Raw genomic sequence first — 17887 nt, forward strand, 5'->3', positions numbered from 1 at the left:
GTTTTCTACTACTTTTTTGCAGTAATTTTATAAAGGCATTCAATTAAATACTTAGAATAAATATTTACTTATGCTTGATATCTGCTGAAATACCAGAAAAAGTTTAAAAAAGAAAATAGAATGTCGATAGTAATACACTTGTAAGTTTTGATCCTTTACTTAGAATTCCTGGTAATTGACAGGTTTAAACCAATGTTGATGGTATATGCACTCTACAGCAGTCCTACTAAATCAGAAGTCTCAAGGGTGGCCCAGAAATCTATATTTTTTAAGACATAAGCAGACAGGACTGATAACCATGAGTTGAAGCAGTAAATTCAGAAGGGAATCTTTGTGTCTTTGATGTTAGTGCTGCTGCTGCTGCTAGTCACTTCAGTCGTGTCCGACTCTGTGAGAACCCATAGACGGTAGCCCACCAGGCTCCCCCGTCCCTGGGATTCTCCAGGCAAGAACACTGGAGTGGGTTGCCATTTCCTTCTCCAATGCATGAAAGTGAAAAGTGAAAGTGAAGTCGATCGGTCGTATCCGACTCACAGCGACCCCATGGACTGCAGCCTACCAGGCTCCTCCATCCATGGGATTTTCCAGGCAAGAGTACTGGAGTGGGGTGCCATTGCCTTCTCTGTTGATGTTAGTGAGATTGATATAAATCAGTGAATATTCTTTAAAGCATTAACAAAAGTCAGTTTCATTACTTGGTGCTAGTTTTACCTATAAACAAAGGATGCTGTATGGTGTGTAGACACATGAGCACATGGTTAGGAGTAGGTATGAAAATGCTTTCCTTACCCAAAAGGAAAAATGTGCTTTCAAGTAATTTAAAACAAATATTTTAATAGCCACTATGCTAATTAGAAATAATTTTAAACTATCCTTTCAAGTCAGTCTCACAGAGGTACTTCCCTCTATATTGCTAACCTGGTTACTATCAGTTCAGTTCAGTTCAGTCGCTCAGTCATGTCCGACTCTTTGCGACCCCATGAATCGCAGCACGCCAGGCCTCCCCGTCCATCACCAACTCCCAGAGTTCACTCAGACTCACGTCCATCGAGTCAGTGATACCATCCAGCCATCTCATCCTCTGTCGTCCCCTTCTCCTCCTGCCCCCAATCCCTCCCAGCATCAGAGTCTTTTCCAGTGAGTCAACTCTTTGCATCAGGTGGCCAAAGTACTGGAGTTTCAGCTTCAGCATCATTCCCTCCAAAGAAATCCCAGGGCTGATCTCCTTCAGAATGGACTGGTTGGATCTCCTTGCAGTCCAAGGGACTCTCAAGAGTCTACTCCAACACCACAGTTCAAAAGCATCAATTCTTCAGTGCTCAGCCAACTGTATGAAATTAATGTAATAAAAGTTTATTAGAGCCCTTTAATTCTATTTCCTTCCTACATTATTTTTTCACTGAGTGATACTGTGTATTATTTATTAAATGTATCACTGACTGAACTCCTCTTGTTTTCTTTTTGATTATTCATTTACTTGTGGTTGCGCTAGGTCTTCATTGTTGCACCCATGCCTTCTCTCGTTGCAAGTGGGAGCTACTCTCCAGTTGCAGCATGTGAGCTTCTCACTGTGGTGGCTTCAGCAGCTGCTGCACACAGGCTTACCCGTTGTGCTTCATGGGCTTCATTGCTCTGCGGAATGTGGAATCTTCCCAGACCAGGGATTGAACCCATGTTCCCTATACTGGAAGGCAAATTGTTAACCACTGGACCCACCAGGGAAATCCATCTTTTTTCTTAAAGAAGACATAACTTTTACCATTTTTCAGCTCTACATCTTTTAATCAAGATGAGAAATGTTCTGCAGTAGATCCATTGTGTAAATATGTTTGCTTTGTAAAGGATGGAAGGACTTTCTCAGTTTGCACATTGTAGGTTCAGTTCAGTTCAGTTCAGTCATTCAGTCGTGTCCGACTCTGTGCGACCCCATAGACGGCAGCCCACCAGGCTCCCCCATCCCTGGGATTCTCCAGGCAACAATACTGGAGTGGGTTGCCATTTCCTTCTCCAATGCATGAAGGTGAAAAATGAAAGTGAAGTCGCTCAGTCGTGTCCGACTCTAAGCGACCCCACGGACTGCAGCCTTCCAGGCTCCTCCATCCATGGGATTTTCCAGGCAAGAGTACTGGAGTGGGGTGCCATTGCCTTCTCCGCAGTAATAGTCCTAGAAAGGACTTATGCAGGTGTTAAGCCCCATTTAGGAGGCTGCAGTGACATATTGCAACAACAGGTGGTGCTATGGTGCTATTTTCTTTCTCTTTCCCACTGCTCCCTCCCTGCCTCCCTTCCTTTTTTCCACCCATTAAAAATACTAATGGGACTTAGGTATAACTCAAGTGAGTAACTTTTGTCTTTTAAGAAGTAGACTTTTTAAAAAATCTTGAATAATGAGACACATGATTGTAGTGCAAAAATAATTAAGACCTGCTGCTTGAGAGTGGAATTTTATTTATTTCATGTATCTTTCTAGAAAACAGAACCTAGGTCGATGGGTTGAAGTTACTGAGATGAAGTTTTGACTCAACATAGGGAAGTATGATCTAGCAAGAGAGTCAACCCAGAAAGGAATACTGAACCCCAGAAAACAGATGCGCTCCCAGTGCATGGCACAGAGAGGCTGGAGTAAGAGTTCCCTTCATTTGCTGGCATTTGGCCTGAATATCTAGAATCCTCTTAACTCAAACATTAATTACATACATTTATAAAGTAGAGCTTTTCCCACAAAAACCACAACTACTATTTAAACAAATGTTCACATTTGTAATTGAAGGTAAAATATTACATGCATTGTGAACTGTAATAAGGTTGGAAGTAAATTCTGACAGATCAAGTGCTTGCCTATTTTATTAATTGCTGCTGCCCAGAAGAATATCTGATATGTAGTATGTTCTCAGTAATTCAATTTATTTGATGACTAAATAAAAAACTTCAATATTCTATCAATAAAAATACATTTGACATTTTCAAGTAGACTTAGAATGGAATCTAGTGTAATGTGAAATTAGAAAAAAAAAATCACTGATACAAATCAAGCAATTGTTTGTTTCCATTTTGAGTAGTACTCATTATTGTTGGTCCAAGATGTTACCTAAATAATATTTCATTATTTTAAATTTGTTGAAATAACATTCTATCATAGATTTTGGGAACTGAATTGAGTAAAAAAAAAATCCATCCTTTTATGAAAATCACATAAGAAAATATGAAATTTTCCTTTTTATAACTTCTACATTTAATGATTTTATGCAAAACACTGATGGAATAAATGCCAGTTCTGAAAGGGCTTTTGAAAATTTCTTTGCCTGTTTGTGTGTTTTATAATGATTTTTCATGCATTTAAATTAATTGAATAATACAAATTATCACTAACCACTATATTTTTAAACCTCTTGTCTGGCTTGCTAGTTTCCATGTTAAACAATAAAAATGATGAACTAAAATAATACCTTTAGCTAAAAATGGCCTCAAATCCGAGATCAGGAGCAGTCCTACTGGTCTCACTAATATAGTGGACCGAACATAAGCTAATTGTAAGACTATGGTGTAATTTAATCCAAAGCGTTTTTTATGTGTGGGTAAAAATATAAAATAATTTGACAGAGCATTAATAGGTGAATTTGAAAGAGACCAATTTAGGTTGTTTCCCTGTCCTGACTGTTGTTAATAATGTTTCAGCGAACATTGGGGTGCATGTGTCTTTCTGAATTTCGGTTTTCTCTGGATATATGCCCAGTATTGCTGAATTGCTGAGTCATATGGTAGTTCTATTTTTAGATTTTTAAGGAACCCCCATACTGTTCTCCTTAGTGGCTGTATCAGTTTACATTCCCACCAACAGTGTAAGAGGGTTAGGAAAAATCCAATTAGAACTTAACCTAAAAATGGTGAATACATTTAAAAGAAGACTTTTGAAAGGGTTAAACTGTGTGCACGTGTATGTTCACACACGTACACACACATTTTTTTTTCCCTAAATATTTCAGGGAATTCCATCACTTTTTTTTTTTTTAACAACATTGTCTAAGTTAGCGCTTCTCAGACTTTGGTATGCATTAAAGTCATCTCAGAGCACAATCCCCTCTTTAGATTTAGTCAGTCAGGTGTGAGGCCTGGGAGTCAGCATTCCCAAGAAGTCTTCCCGTTCCTTCGCAACTCTGGAACTTGGTTTATTTTTTTCTTTTTGTTCTCAAAAGGAGAGATACAGACTCTCCAGTGGACTGTCTGCCTTTCTTCATCCTGAGCTGGAACATATGAGTGGCTACTAGCCTGAAAGATAGTAGGAGGCTCTGACCAGGATGATTAAACTGGTTTTGTCAGTTCTCCTCTTGAGGACTAAACTTTTTTCAATTGAAAATTGGTAGGGTTAGAATAGATGGCCTACATGTTATTGAGGTTTATGAAATTAGATGAATCTCTAGCTAGTCAATTTGTACAAGTGATATATCTGTCATCAGTTCAGTTCAGTCACTCAGTCGTATTTGACTGTTTGCGAGCCTATGGACTGCAGCTGGCCAGGCTTCCCTGTCCATCACCAACCCCCAGAGCCTACTCAAACTCATGTCCATCGTGTCGGTGATGCCATCCAACCATCTCATCCTCTGTCGTCCCCTTCTCTTCCCGCCTTCAATTTTTCCCAGCATCAGGGTTTTTTCAAATGAATCAGTTCTTTGCATCAGGTGGCCAAAGTATTGGAGTTTCAGCTTCAGCATCAGCCCTTCCAATGAATATTCAGGACTGGTTTCCTTTAGGATGGACTGGTTGGATCTCCTTGCAGTTCAAGGGACTCTCCAGAATCTTCACCAACACCACAGTTCAAAAGCATCAATTCTTCGGTGCTCAGCTTTCTTTATAGTCCAACTCTTACATCCATACATGACGACTGGAAAAACCATAGCTTTGACTAGATGTCACAAAAGAACAAAGTTTTTGAATTATTTTTTGATTACTTACTGTATGAGTCATTAAAAAAAAAAAAAAAAAAACTTGTGCTATTCAAATACCATTCTTCACCAAGAACTTTCTGTGCCACTTTTGTGAAGATCTCTTGGGATGTATGTGTTGGATACTAATTGTTAACTTCTAAATTGAGTTATTTCTAGACTCCAGCCTACTGCCATTTAGATTTTGCTGAGTCACAGTGACATTTCTACCTATGTAAAGCAGAGGCGGCCTCAGCCATTAAACATGAAGATTTTGGAAGATCCTTGTTTAATCAAGTTCCCTTTAACTAAATTTCCTAGTGCCCCCCTGAAAGAAGGAAGATTTCGGTGAATACACTAGCAATTATTTGTATATCATCTTTGGCAGCTCTCAGGGAAAGAGTGTTCAGGAGAGACACATTTTTCTGGAAGCTGAGGGAGGAGGATTGGAAAGTTTTAGAGCAAGGGAGGAGAGTCTGAAAAGGCCAAAGTCTAGCGAGCAGAGAGTTATGCACCTATAAGAGGAGGTGCCCCCAAGGGGATGAAGATGGCCATGCTCAATTGGAAAGAAAGCGATGGCAAATACCAAATATTTTATCATGGCCCTGAAGTCAGAAGAAAGGGTAAATGAGGGATGTTGCTAAAAGTGAAGGGAATGTAACATGACCTATAATTTGAGAACCATTTTGGGGGGCCAGAGGGAAGTAGCTCCCAAAGGTTTCCTGTATTAACTACTACCTTACTTTTTCATCTAAGGTGGATCCCATACTGGGGAAAGTGAAAGTGAAAGTCACTCAGTCACGTCTGACTCTTTGTGATCCCATGGACTACACAGTCCTTGGAATTCTCCAGGCCAGAATACTGGAGTGGGTAGCCTTTCCCTTCTTTAGGGGATCTTCCTAACCCAGAGATTGAACCTATGTCTCCCACATCACAGGCAGATTCTTTACCAGCTGAGCCACGAGGGAAACCCCCATACTGGGGAATGATAGTTTATTACTTAATTCAGTTCATAGTGGCACAGATCCATCATAGTTGATAACATGGTTGCATCAGTCAACTTGAATTTTTCTCAAAATTCCAGGTATAAGTACCACTGTTCAAATTGAAAAATTGTTCCTGGAGTTAAGTGTGTGGTGATCAATGTTTGAGAATGGATAAAGAGCATAAAAAATATACCATGACCATTGAACCCCCTGGAAAACAACCAGGGAGTATTTTTCCATTTTGACAGCTTGCTTATGTGAGTCTTATCCTCAATCATTACAGAAAATTCTACTAGCGTTTGTAATCTTTGGAAAAAAAAAAAAAAGAATGAATACTTCTAGTTATTGCTAAGTCAATTTATTAACTTTCAGCCACTCACTGTCAATCACAAGTCTGGTGTTTTTATTCATACAGTATGTATGAAACAAAATTATAAAGTATCAACTTGGGAGAGCTGAGGCCATGTGTAAGTAGGGGTGATTTTTAAAGGGGAGAAGCAAGAGGATTTTCTCCTTGCTTACAAAGGTAAAATAAAAATTTCTTTTTCCGAGATGAAAGTGATTATAGATACCATTTACTCCTATCCAATCTCTTCATTTATTGACTGAGAAAATTATTCAGGGAAGTTGAAACTTTTGCTTGAATTTATATGGAGAATCCAAGGGACGGGGGAGCCTGGTGGGCTGCCCTCTATGGGGGTCACACAGAATTGGACACAACTGAAGGGACTTAGCAGCAACAGCAGCAGCAGGGCTTCCCAGGTGGCTTACTTGGTAAAGAATTTGTCTGCCAATGCAGGAGACACAGGAGACATGGGTTTGATCCCTGAGTTGGGAAGATTCCCTGGAGGAGGAAATGGCAACCCACCCCAGTGTTCTTGCCTGGGAAATCCCATGGACAGAGGAGCCTGGTGGTCTCCAGTCCATGAGGTCACAAAGAGTGGGACATGACTGAGCACGCACACACACAGCTGCTAATTGTCTAATATGGGACTAGTACTAGGCAAAGTAAGAAACGTCTGCTAAAAAGAATTAAAAAAGAAACTTCTACTAGATCTCATGATTTTGAGACTGATACCCAAGAGTGCTTAATACAAAATCTTATTCTTTTTGTGCTATCATGTTGCTTGTCTACTAAATAATAACAGAAAAGATTTGTTGCAGCATCCCATGGATGGAGGAGCCTGGTAGGCTTCAGTTCATAGGGTCGCTAAGAGTCGGACACAACTGAATGACTTCACTGTCACTTTTCACTTTCATGCATTGGAGAAGGAAATGGCAACCCACTCCAGTGTTCTTGCCTGGAGAATCCCAGGGACGGCGGAGCCTGGTGGCCTGCTGTCTATGGGGTCGCACACTACTGAAGTGACTTAGCAGCAGCAGCAGCATGATAATCATCAGTGTAAACACGAACACAAGCATTTTATAGCATTTACTAAGTGCCAGGAGTGAGAGAAGCACTTTACCCATGCTATCTCATTTGGGCTCCACGATAACCCTGTGAGACAAGTAATGTCATTATTCCTATTTTATAGATGAAGACTGTGAGAAGCAGAGTTGAGGTAACTTCTCCAAGACCACAGGATAAGGGACGAAACCAGGTTGGAACCCATGGTGCTTCTGGCTTCAGACTGTGCCTTCCAGCGCCGTGTATTCAGCCTGTCACTTGCGCAGCACTTTATGGTTTATATAGTCTCACCCCCATTAACCCTTAGGCTGACACTCTAAGTCACGTGTGCCTACGGCTGTCGTCTTACACATGAGAATGTGAGCTCATCGAGGATCAGCGCTTTTCCAAGTGAAAGCAGCTGGTAGCTTACAGAAGCTGGTCTGTCTGAAAATTTTCATGCTGATGAATTCTATCTGAGCTGAAGATTAGCAGAAGGATGGACAATAATTAAAGTTCACATTGCTGGAAGTTTTCCAGGGACCCTGATTACTGGGGAGAATTTAGGGTATTAATGGGCTTCCCTGGTGGCTCAGAGGTTAAAGAATCTGCCTGCAATGTGGAACACCTGGGTTCAATCCCTGGGTTGGGAAGATCCCCTGGAGAGGGGAACAGCTACCTACTCCAGTATTCTTGCCTGGAGAATTCCATGGACAGAGGAGCCTGGTGGGCTACAGTCCACAGGGTCACAAAGAGTTGGACATGACTGAACGACTTTCATTTTACTGGGGTATTAACAGGTTCAGAAAGGAGGAAATTCTAACCAGAAAAATTTTAGGGGTACTTACATGTCAAAGCTGTTTATTGTCACCCTGCTTATTTAATTGCTATGCAGAGTACATCATGAGAAATGCTGGGCTGGAAGAAGCACAAGCTGGAATCAAGATTGCCGAGAGAAATATCAATCACCTCAGATATGCAGATGACACCACCCTTATGGCAGAAAGTGAAGAGGAACTCAAAAGCCTCTTGATGAAGGTGAAAGAGGAAAGTGAAAAAGTTGGCTTAAAGCTTAACATTCAGAAAACAAAGATCATGGCATCTGGTCCCATCACTTCATGGGAAATAGATGGGGAAACAGTGTCAGACTATTTTTTTGGGCTCCAAAATCACTGCAGATGGTGATTTCAGCCATGAAAGTAAAAGACACTGACTCCTTGGAAGGAAAGTTATGACCAACCTAGATAGGCATATTGAAAAGCAGAGACATTACTTTGCCAACAAAGGTCCGTCTAGTCAAAGCTATGGTTTTTCCAGTGGTCATGTATGGATGTGAGAGTTGGACTGTGAAGAAAGCTGAGCGCTCAAGAATTGATGCTTTTGAACTGTGTTGTTGGAGAAGACTCTTGAGAGTCCCTTGGACTGCAAGGAGATCCAACCAGTCCATTCTAAAGGAAATCAGCCCTGGGATTTCTTTGGAAGGAATGATGCTAAAGCTGAAACTCCAGTACTTTGGCTACCTCATGCAAAGAGTTGACTCATTGGAAAAGACTCTGATGCTGGGAGGGATTGGGGGCAGGAGGAGAAGGGGACGACAGAGGATGACATGGCTGGATGGCATCACTGACTCGATGGACATGAGTCTGAGTGAACTCTGGGAGTTGGTGATGGACAGGGAGGCGTGGCGTGCTGCAGTTCATGGGGTCGCAAAGAGTCGGACACAACTGAACGACTGAAATGAACTGAACTGAACTGAATTCTAGCCAAGAGCAGTACTTCACTGGAAGTTCATCACCCTCTCAAGGACAAAAGACAACCATTTAGCCCATTACTATTCCATTGCTGTAATTACATAAAAACCCACATTGTCTTCCACACTTAATAGATCACCATTTTTTAATACTGAACTTTTAATTTAAAAAGCTTATCAATTTTCCTAAAAGCTTTAGATCGTATATATTTGCATAAAAGTGAACCTAATTTGTTGTTGTAAAAGCCTTCTCTAAGAAATGTATGATAAGAATCTTATAGTAAAATTACTATTAATATCTGTTGTTAAATACCAATGTATGTAAAGGATGAACATTAAATGTAGATGTTAAATAAACCTATATAGGATAATTTTAATTATTATATTTTGTTTCCTATGTATGCAATACAAAAATGTGGTTATTTTTCTCCTCAAATGGTTTTGTCTTTAGCATATTGGCTGCTATTAACATTATTTTGTTTTTGCTATTCCAAATGGAAGCACTACCTAAATACTGAAGAAGATCCCAAGGAAGAAAGTAACTATGCAAGAGTATTAATGAAATTATTAATTTGGACTTTGTTTATAATTTCTAATTGATGAAATTTAGATTGACGCTTACAATGACCAGGCTCCACTGGAAATTTCTGAAGCAAAATCAGTGAGGGAGCCAGGAATGCATCTTTTACAAATCAGAAGACATTGAAAAATTATTTTAATAGTTAGTTATTAAGAGCATCTTAGTCTGGTCAGGCTTGCAATAACGTAATACCGTAGTAAGAGTGCCTTATAAACAACAGAAATTTATTTCTCGTAGTGGGAAGTCTGAGAAGGCCAAGATTAAGAGTCGGCAGATTTAGTATCTAGTGAGAGTTTCCTGGTTCATCAACAGCTGCCTTTTCTGTGTGGCTTCTTAAAGTGAGAGAGGAAGGCAGTTTTGGGTCTCTTTTATAAGGACACTCACCCTATTCATGAGGGCTTCACCATTATAACCTAATTACCTTACAAAGGCTTTGCCTCCAAATTCCACAATATGCAGGTTAATATTTAACATATAAATTTGGGGGACACAAATATTCAGTCTGTTGTACCCGCTATAAAAAATGGCAAAAAAAAAAAAAAAAAAGGCAGCTTTATTCAAACCCGTAAAGAATGGACTGCTATTTATTATATGATTACATTCTGGCAGGGGTGAGGAAGGAATATTTTGCTTACCAAATAGGAAAGAAAGGATGTATGTTTAAGCAAAAAGTTCTAAAAAATTTCAATATGGCCCATGCTAATTAGAAATAATTTTTAAATTACTGCAATAGAAATATTATTTCTACCATAAATTCTACATACTTGAAATAATTGCATTTGAATACTTTAATTTGGATTTTACTTACATGAATTGAAATTTCTTTCTCTTCAAGTCATTTCAGTTAAACATACACACACATACACACACACACTTACTTTTTAAAATGGTAGTAAGTTTTTTTTCCAGTTTGTGGTGTAGTAGGTGCACAATGAATATCTGTTGCATAAATACCTCCTACATAAATAGGTGTATAGGGCTTCCCTGGCAGCTCAGATGGTAAGCAATCCACCGGCAATGCAGGAGACCCGAGTTTGATCGCTGGGTTGGGAAGACCCCTTGGAGAAGAATACCCACTCCAGTATTCTTGCGTGGAGAAGTCCACGGCAGAGAAGCCTGACGGGCTTCAGTCCATGTATGGATAAATGTTAATTGACTTGTGTGTTAGTTTTCTAGTACTGCCAAGTTGCCAAAAATTTAAGGACTTAAAATGCAATTTTACTATTTTACAAATAAAATAGAGATAATAACAATCATTATCTCTGAGGAGAGTCTGTTTTTTTTTTTTTCGGTCTCAGCTTCTCAAGGACGCCAGCAGTCCTTGGCCCATGGCTCCTTCTCTTACAACACTTCAACCCCTGCTCTTGTCATCACTGATGACATCAGAGTGTCATCACTCTTTTACTGATCTTCTTGCTTTTATAAGTGACACTTAAAAAGTTACTTTTATAAGTAACTTGTGGTTACATTTGGTTCATCTTGATTATTCAAGGTGATTTCCCATCTCAAGGTTTTTAATTTAATTCCATCTGCAAATTCTCTTTTGCCAAGTAAGATAACATGGGAATTAAGATGTATACATTTGGGAGGGTATTATTCAGCCTAACATTGTTCATTTTCTGCCCCCCCCCAAAAGATTCTTATCCATCCAAATATAAAATACATTCCCTCCATCCCAAACTTTCAGTCTCAACCCCTTAAAGCATCAGCTCAAGTCCAAAATATCATCTAAGCTTCATGAACCTAAAAATCCCCAATTTCATCATCTAAGTCATCTTAAAATAAATCACGGATAAAGCTCTGAATATAATCCATTCTGAGACAAAATAGCTTTTCATCTGTGGACCTGTTAAACTAGAAGACAAGTTTTCTGCTTCCAAAGTACAATGGTGAGCTGGGTACAAGATCGCATTTATAGATAGTCCCATTCTAAAAAAGAGAAAATGAAAGAAAAAAGTAGCCACTGATTCCAAGCAATTTGGAGATCCAGACAGAAAAACATCATTAGACCTCAAGGCCTGGAAATACCCCTTTGGCTTGAGGCTCCGCCTTCTGGACCTGCTGTCTCACCCTCTTGCTTGAAAAGCAGTCATTTCGCTTTTTCTTGAAGAGCCGCGCATGTTTGCAGCTGAATGGTGTTGTCAGCCTGCTTCCTGCCTGAAGAACGTTGAGAGTCCAAGGAACTTCTTTTATTTCATCCTGTCTCTTTCCCTTGCATTCCAAGCTGGCAGTGTTTCTGCTGGTAAAGAATTCTCGTGGTCCTCTGTGTATGTCACTTCATCAGACAAGTGATTCCGCCACAGATCTTTCCTGAAAAAATTCCCATCTCTGTTCTTGGCTTCTGCTGAGATGATTGAGAGAATCCATGCACTGCAAGTTCTTCAGAGAGCTGTCTCTATGATTGAATACTCTTTCTCTCCTTCCAAGGCAGTAGTAAAAGGTGGTCCAACTATACTCCTGGCTCTTTCTAGCATGCTTTCCTAACAGTTACTCCCCTATTTTTAGCATCTTCTGCAATCTGGACAGGCTGAGAATTTCCCAAATCATCAACTCCTCATTTTTTCTTTTTTAATGCTTAACAGTTCTTCACTAAATTTCTGTTTCCTCTTGCATTTTACTATAAATAATAAGGACAAACCAGTTCACACCTTCAACATTCTGCTTGGAAATCTCTTCAGTTAAACGTCCAAGTTCATTGCCTACAAGTCTGCTTTCCACATAACTAAATTGTGAAGGATCAGATCAGATCAGATCAGTCGCTCAGTTGCGTCCGACTCTTTGCGACCCCATGAATCAAAGCACGCCAGGCCTCCCTGTCCATCACCAACTCCCGGAGTTCACTCAGACTCACGTCCATCAAATCAGTGATGCCATCCAGCCATCTCATCCTCTGTCGTCCCCTTCTCCTCCTGCCCCCAATCCCTCCCAGCATCAGAGTCTTTTTCAATGAGTCAACTCTTCACATGAGGTGGCCAAAGTACTGGAGTTTCAGCTTTAGCATCATTCCTTCCAAAGAAATCCCAGGGCTGATCTCCTTCAGAATGGACTGGTTGGATCTCCTTGCAGTCCAAGGGACTCTCAAGAGTCTTCTCCAACACCACAGTTCAAAAGCATCAATTCTTCAGCACTCAGCCTTCTTCACAGTCCAACTCTCACATCCATACATGACCACAGGAAAAACCATAGCCTTGACTAGACAAACCTTTGTTGGCAAAGTAATGTCTCTGCTTTTCAATATGCTATCTAGGTTGGTCATAACTTTCCTTCCAAGGAGTAAGTGTCTTTTAATTTCATGGCTGCAGTCACCATCTGCAGTGATTTTGGAGCCCAGAAAAATAAAGTCTGACACTGTTTCCACTGTTTCCCCATCTATTTCCCATGAAGTGATGGGACCGGATGCCATGATCTTCGTTTTCTGAATGTTGAGCTTTAAGCCAACTTTTTCACTCTCCACTTTCACTTTCATCAAGAGGCTTTTTAGTTCCTCTTCACTTTCTGCCATTGTGAAGGATACCATTCAGCTAAGTTCATGCCACCATATAACAAGGATCCAATTTCTGTTCCTTTCCAACAGTGTGCTTCTCATTTTCACCTGAGCCCTCACCAGCAACACTTTTGACATCCATTTTTCTATCAACAGTCTGTTTATGGTGATTCAGCTATTCTCTAAGACAAACAGGTCTCCTCTATCATGCTTCTGAAACTGCAATAGCAGAGTTATTAGCATCCATAGAGATGGATGTTAACCATATATCTCCTGTTCAAGGCAATCTCAGCTTCTTGTATCATGCCCCTCAAATTTTTTTCCAACTTTTTTCATTGCTTAATTCCAAAGCAACTTCCACTTATTTAGGAATTGTACTCCACTCCCAGGACTCAACGTCTGTATTAGTTTTCTGTTGCTGCTGTAACTGCCATAAACTTCATGGTTTAAAGCAACACAGATTTTTTGAAGTACAGTTTTAGAAGTTAGGACTCCTGAACGGGTGAATCAGTGTATAGTTTTCTCACTCCACAATAAGTGAATACATGTGTTTCTCATATTCACATGGAACACATGCAAAAATTGACCACATATAAAATAATTCTCAATAAATTTCAGAATTCATATTACTCCAATCATTTTCTCTTATCATACACAGTTAAGGTAGAAGCAAAATTTAAAAGTTAACTAGAAGATCCCTGACACTGGAGAATATTTTAAAAATTTCAAAGTAAATTATGAGTCAAATAAAAAACAGAAATTAGAAGATTCTAAGATCTGTATGGTAATGAAAATATGATATTTCCTCCAAATGAATTTGGAATAAAATTTATATTATTTTTAAGTTTATACTGAAAAGTATAAATGCTGAAAGTTAATGAGCTAATATTATCTTAAAATTATAAACAAAAATATCTAGAATAAAGTATAAGTGTAATTTTTGGTTTCCCTCTTTTTAAATTAAATTTTCAATAAATTTTAAACATGTATGTATATATTAGATTGGGCTTCCCAGGTGGCACAGTGGTAAAGAATCCTACCAATGCAGGAGACACAAGAGATGTGGTTCTGATTGTTGGGTCGGGAAGATCCCCTGGAGGAGGAAATGGCAACCTGCCCCAGTATTCTTGCCAGGGAAACTCCATGGACAGAGGAGCCTGGCAAGCTACAGTGCATTGGGTCTCAGAGAGTTGGACACAACTGAGCACAGCACACACACATGTATCTAGATTAATATATGAAACATGTCCATCACCCTAGAAATTCCTCATTCCTAATACCGGTGCCCCATTTCCCCAGGGGTAATTATCATTTGGAATTCTCTCACCATAGATTAATTTTAACTGTCTTTTATTCACATAAATGTAATTTCATAGTATATATGCTTTTGAACAAGGCTTATTTCAATCAACAAAGTTTCTATGTCTTGTATCAGTGGGTAAACATGTTTAACTTTAGTTATCCAAATATAATTTCACAGTATTTTCCTGTTTGGCTTGCCCTTTCTACATAAAATATCAAAAGTCTCATGCTGCATGTAACTTCTATTTTCCTGGGATTTTTTTTTTTAATTGGGATTATTCGATAACATTTCTCTCTGCTATTTACTCAGACAGACCTATTTCTATTGCTATCAATCTCTATCCTTCTCTTTGAGGCTTTCCCTTTCTACTTTGTCTATGAAAACTTCCTTTTTCTCCTCCACTAACCTTACCCATCATGATCTTTTAGAGTTGGGCCAGAATGCAGGGAAATTTCCCGGTGGTCCATGGTTAAGACTTTACCTTCCAACACAGGGGGTGCAGGTTCAATCCCTGGTCAGGGAGCTAAGATTCCACATGTCTTGTGCCAAAAAAACCAAAACATAAAACAGAAGCAATATTGCAACAAACTCAATAAAGATTTTAAAAAATGGTCTACATCAAAATAAATCTTTAAAGTCTTAAAAATATTATTTTTAATCACAATACATGGTTCTGTATGATAACATGATTTTTTTAAAGGTTTAGTTTTATATTTTCTTCGGAACTTAATAACTGGGTCATGTATGTAGGATTTTGAAGGTGGCAATTACAAATTTCTGCAGAAGTAATAGAATGATGTTGAATAGAATAGATATTAAAAAGCAGAGACATTACTTTGCCAACAAAGGTTCGTCTAGTCAAGGCTATGATTTTTCCAGTGGTCATGTATGGATGTGAGAGTTGGACTATAAAGAAAGCTGAGCACCAAAGAATTGATGCTGTTGAACTGTGGTGTTGGAGAAGACTCTTGAGAGTCCCTTGGACTGCAAGGAGATCCAACCAGTCCATCCTAAAGGAGATCAGTCCTGGGTGTTCTTTGGAAGGAATGATGTTGAAGCTGAAACTCTAATACTTTGGCCACCTGATGCCAAGACCTGACTCATTGGAAAAGACCCTGATGCTGGGAAAGATTGAAGGTGACAGGAGAAGGGGACGACAGAGGATGAGATGGTTGGATGGCATCACTGACTCAATGGACATGGGTTTGGGTGGACTCCAGGAGTTGGTGATGGACAGGGAAGCCTGGTGTGCTTCGGTTCATGGGGTCACAAAGAATCGGACACGACTGAGCGACTGGATTGAACTGAACTGAGTAGAATAATGTACCACTTTTCAGGCTACTGGATAACACAGAGGTACAATCACACGCTTATGGGATCTTGTTTGCTCTATGTTTGTGGTATGTTGTTGTTCAGTCCCTCGGTCGTGTCCGACCCCTTTGCGACCCCATTGACTGCAGTACGTCAGGCTTCCCTGTCCTTCACCATCTCCTGGAACTTGCTCAAACTCATGTCCATTGAGTCGGTGATGTTTATGGTACCCTAGTGCCAAATTAAGATGTGGATCTCAATATCATAGAAGGCAGTGCTTTAGGCTGCTCTTGAGGTTTGCTGTATGGAATTGATCCATGGTCTTCTCATCTAGCCTCCTGTTGCTCCACCATCCTTAGGGTGTTGTCCTTAAACACAGGACCTGAGATGATGTACCTCCATGTCCTCATTCCAGCTGTCAAGAAGTGAAAAAATAAGAGGGGTATGTATGCACCTCCTTTTTAAATGACTAACTTTGTTGCTGCTGACTTTACTCAGCTGATACCTCATTATGTAGAACTTAGTCATGTGGTTGCACCTGGCATCAGAGGGGACCTACCTGGGAAATCCCATGGACGGAGGAGCCTGGAGGGCTACAGTCCATGGGGTGGCAAAGAATCAGACGTGACTGGGCACAGCACAGCAGCGGTACTTTCAAAATGTGTAGCCAGATTTTAAAGACAATCCAGTTTAATTCCTATTCTATTTAAAGTCCATACATTTGGTTGGCTAATGATAACCTAGTTGCTCTCAATTGAATTAAATTCAATGGTCATGTTCGTTACTATGGAAACTTTCACATCTTGTGGACTCCTTACAATCCCCTTGCCCAGAAGCCACACATGGCATCATGGGATAGTTTTACTGCTGAGCAGACATCATGATTTCCTTGCTCCTTGGAACAAATCCTTTCCTTATCTTTTCCATTTTTCCATGGCTTTTTCATGCTTTCTATGTGCGGGAGCAGTTTCTCAGCCCTGGGACTATTCACATTTTGGGTTAAGCAGTTCTTTGTTATCAGGGGATGTTTAACAGCATTCCTGGTCTCTACCAGTAGATGCCAATAGCAACCCCTCCTTATGAGTGCATGCTCAGTCGTGTCTGACTCTTTGTGATTCCCTGGACTGCAGCCTGCCAGGCTCCTCTGTCCATGGGATTTGCCAGGCAAGAATACTGGAGTGGTTTGCCATTTCCTTCTCCAGGGGATCTTCCCGACCAAGGGATTGAACCTATGTCTCTCTCCTGTGTCTCCTGCATTGCAGACAGATTCTTTACTGCTGAGTCACTGGGGAAGCCTCAACCCCTCTTATTTGTGATAATTATAAGTGTCTGCCAACTTTGCCAAATGACTCCTAGAGGCTTTGAGCTATGTTAATTTGCTTCCACCCATGGATGCAGGAGCCTGGTGGGCTGCAGTCCATGGGGTCGCTAAGAGTCGGACATGACTGAGCAACTTCACTTTCACATTTCACTTTCATGCATTGGAGAAGGAAATGGCAACCCACTCCAGTGTCCTTGCCGGGAGAATCCCAGGGATGGGGGATCCTGGTGGGCTGCCATCTATGGGGTCACACAGAGTCGGACACGCCTGAAGCAACTTAGCAGCAGCAGCAGCAGTTCCACTACAGTGAATATAATTGGTAAGGGAAAGGCAATTTATTAACTTGTCAGAGATTACCTATAAATCAGAACTCTGACCTACTTTTGTACTACCTGTAATCATAGTTGAAATTTTTACTCTGTGTGTTATTAATCTAAAATATCAGTATTTTCCTGAGAATATATAACTATAATCATAATAATATGCAGTTGTAACCATGCATAACTTTAGCTACTTTTAAAAACATTTTTAAAAATTTGATGTCTAGATTTTGGTGTATAATTCATTGTTTTTTGAGGCCAATTCTAAAACTTTCATAACCCAAATAATTCTAATATCTTTGAAAATCAGAAATTAATCTTAAATATATGATAAAGGTCCAACAAGAAAACTTGGTTCATATAGACATCAGTTTGACAGATCTTTTTTTCATACTGAAGATCTAACCCTATATTTCAGTTCAGTTCAGTCACTCAGTTGTGTACGACTCTTTTGACCCCATGGACTGCAGCACGCCAGGCTTCCTTGTCCATCACCATCTCCCAGAGCTTACTCAAGCTCATGTCC

Source organism: Bubalus kerabau, chromosome 21 (genome assembly GCF_029407905.1).
Source record: "Bubalus kerabau isolate K-KA32 ecotype Philippines breed swamp buffalo chromosome 21, PCC_UOA_SB_1v2, whole genome shotgun sequence".
NCBI classification, from domain to species: Eukaryota; Metazoa; Chordata; class Mammalia; order Artiodactyla; family Bovidae; genus Bubalus; species Bubalus kerabau.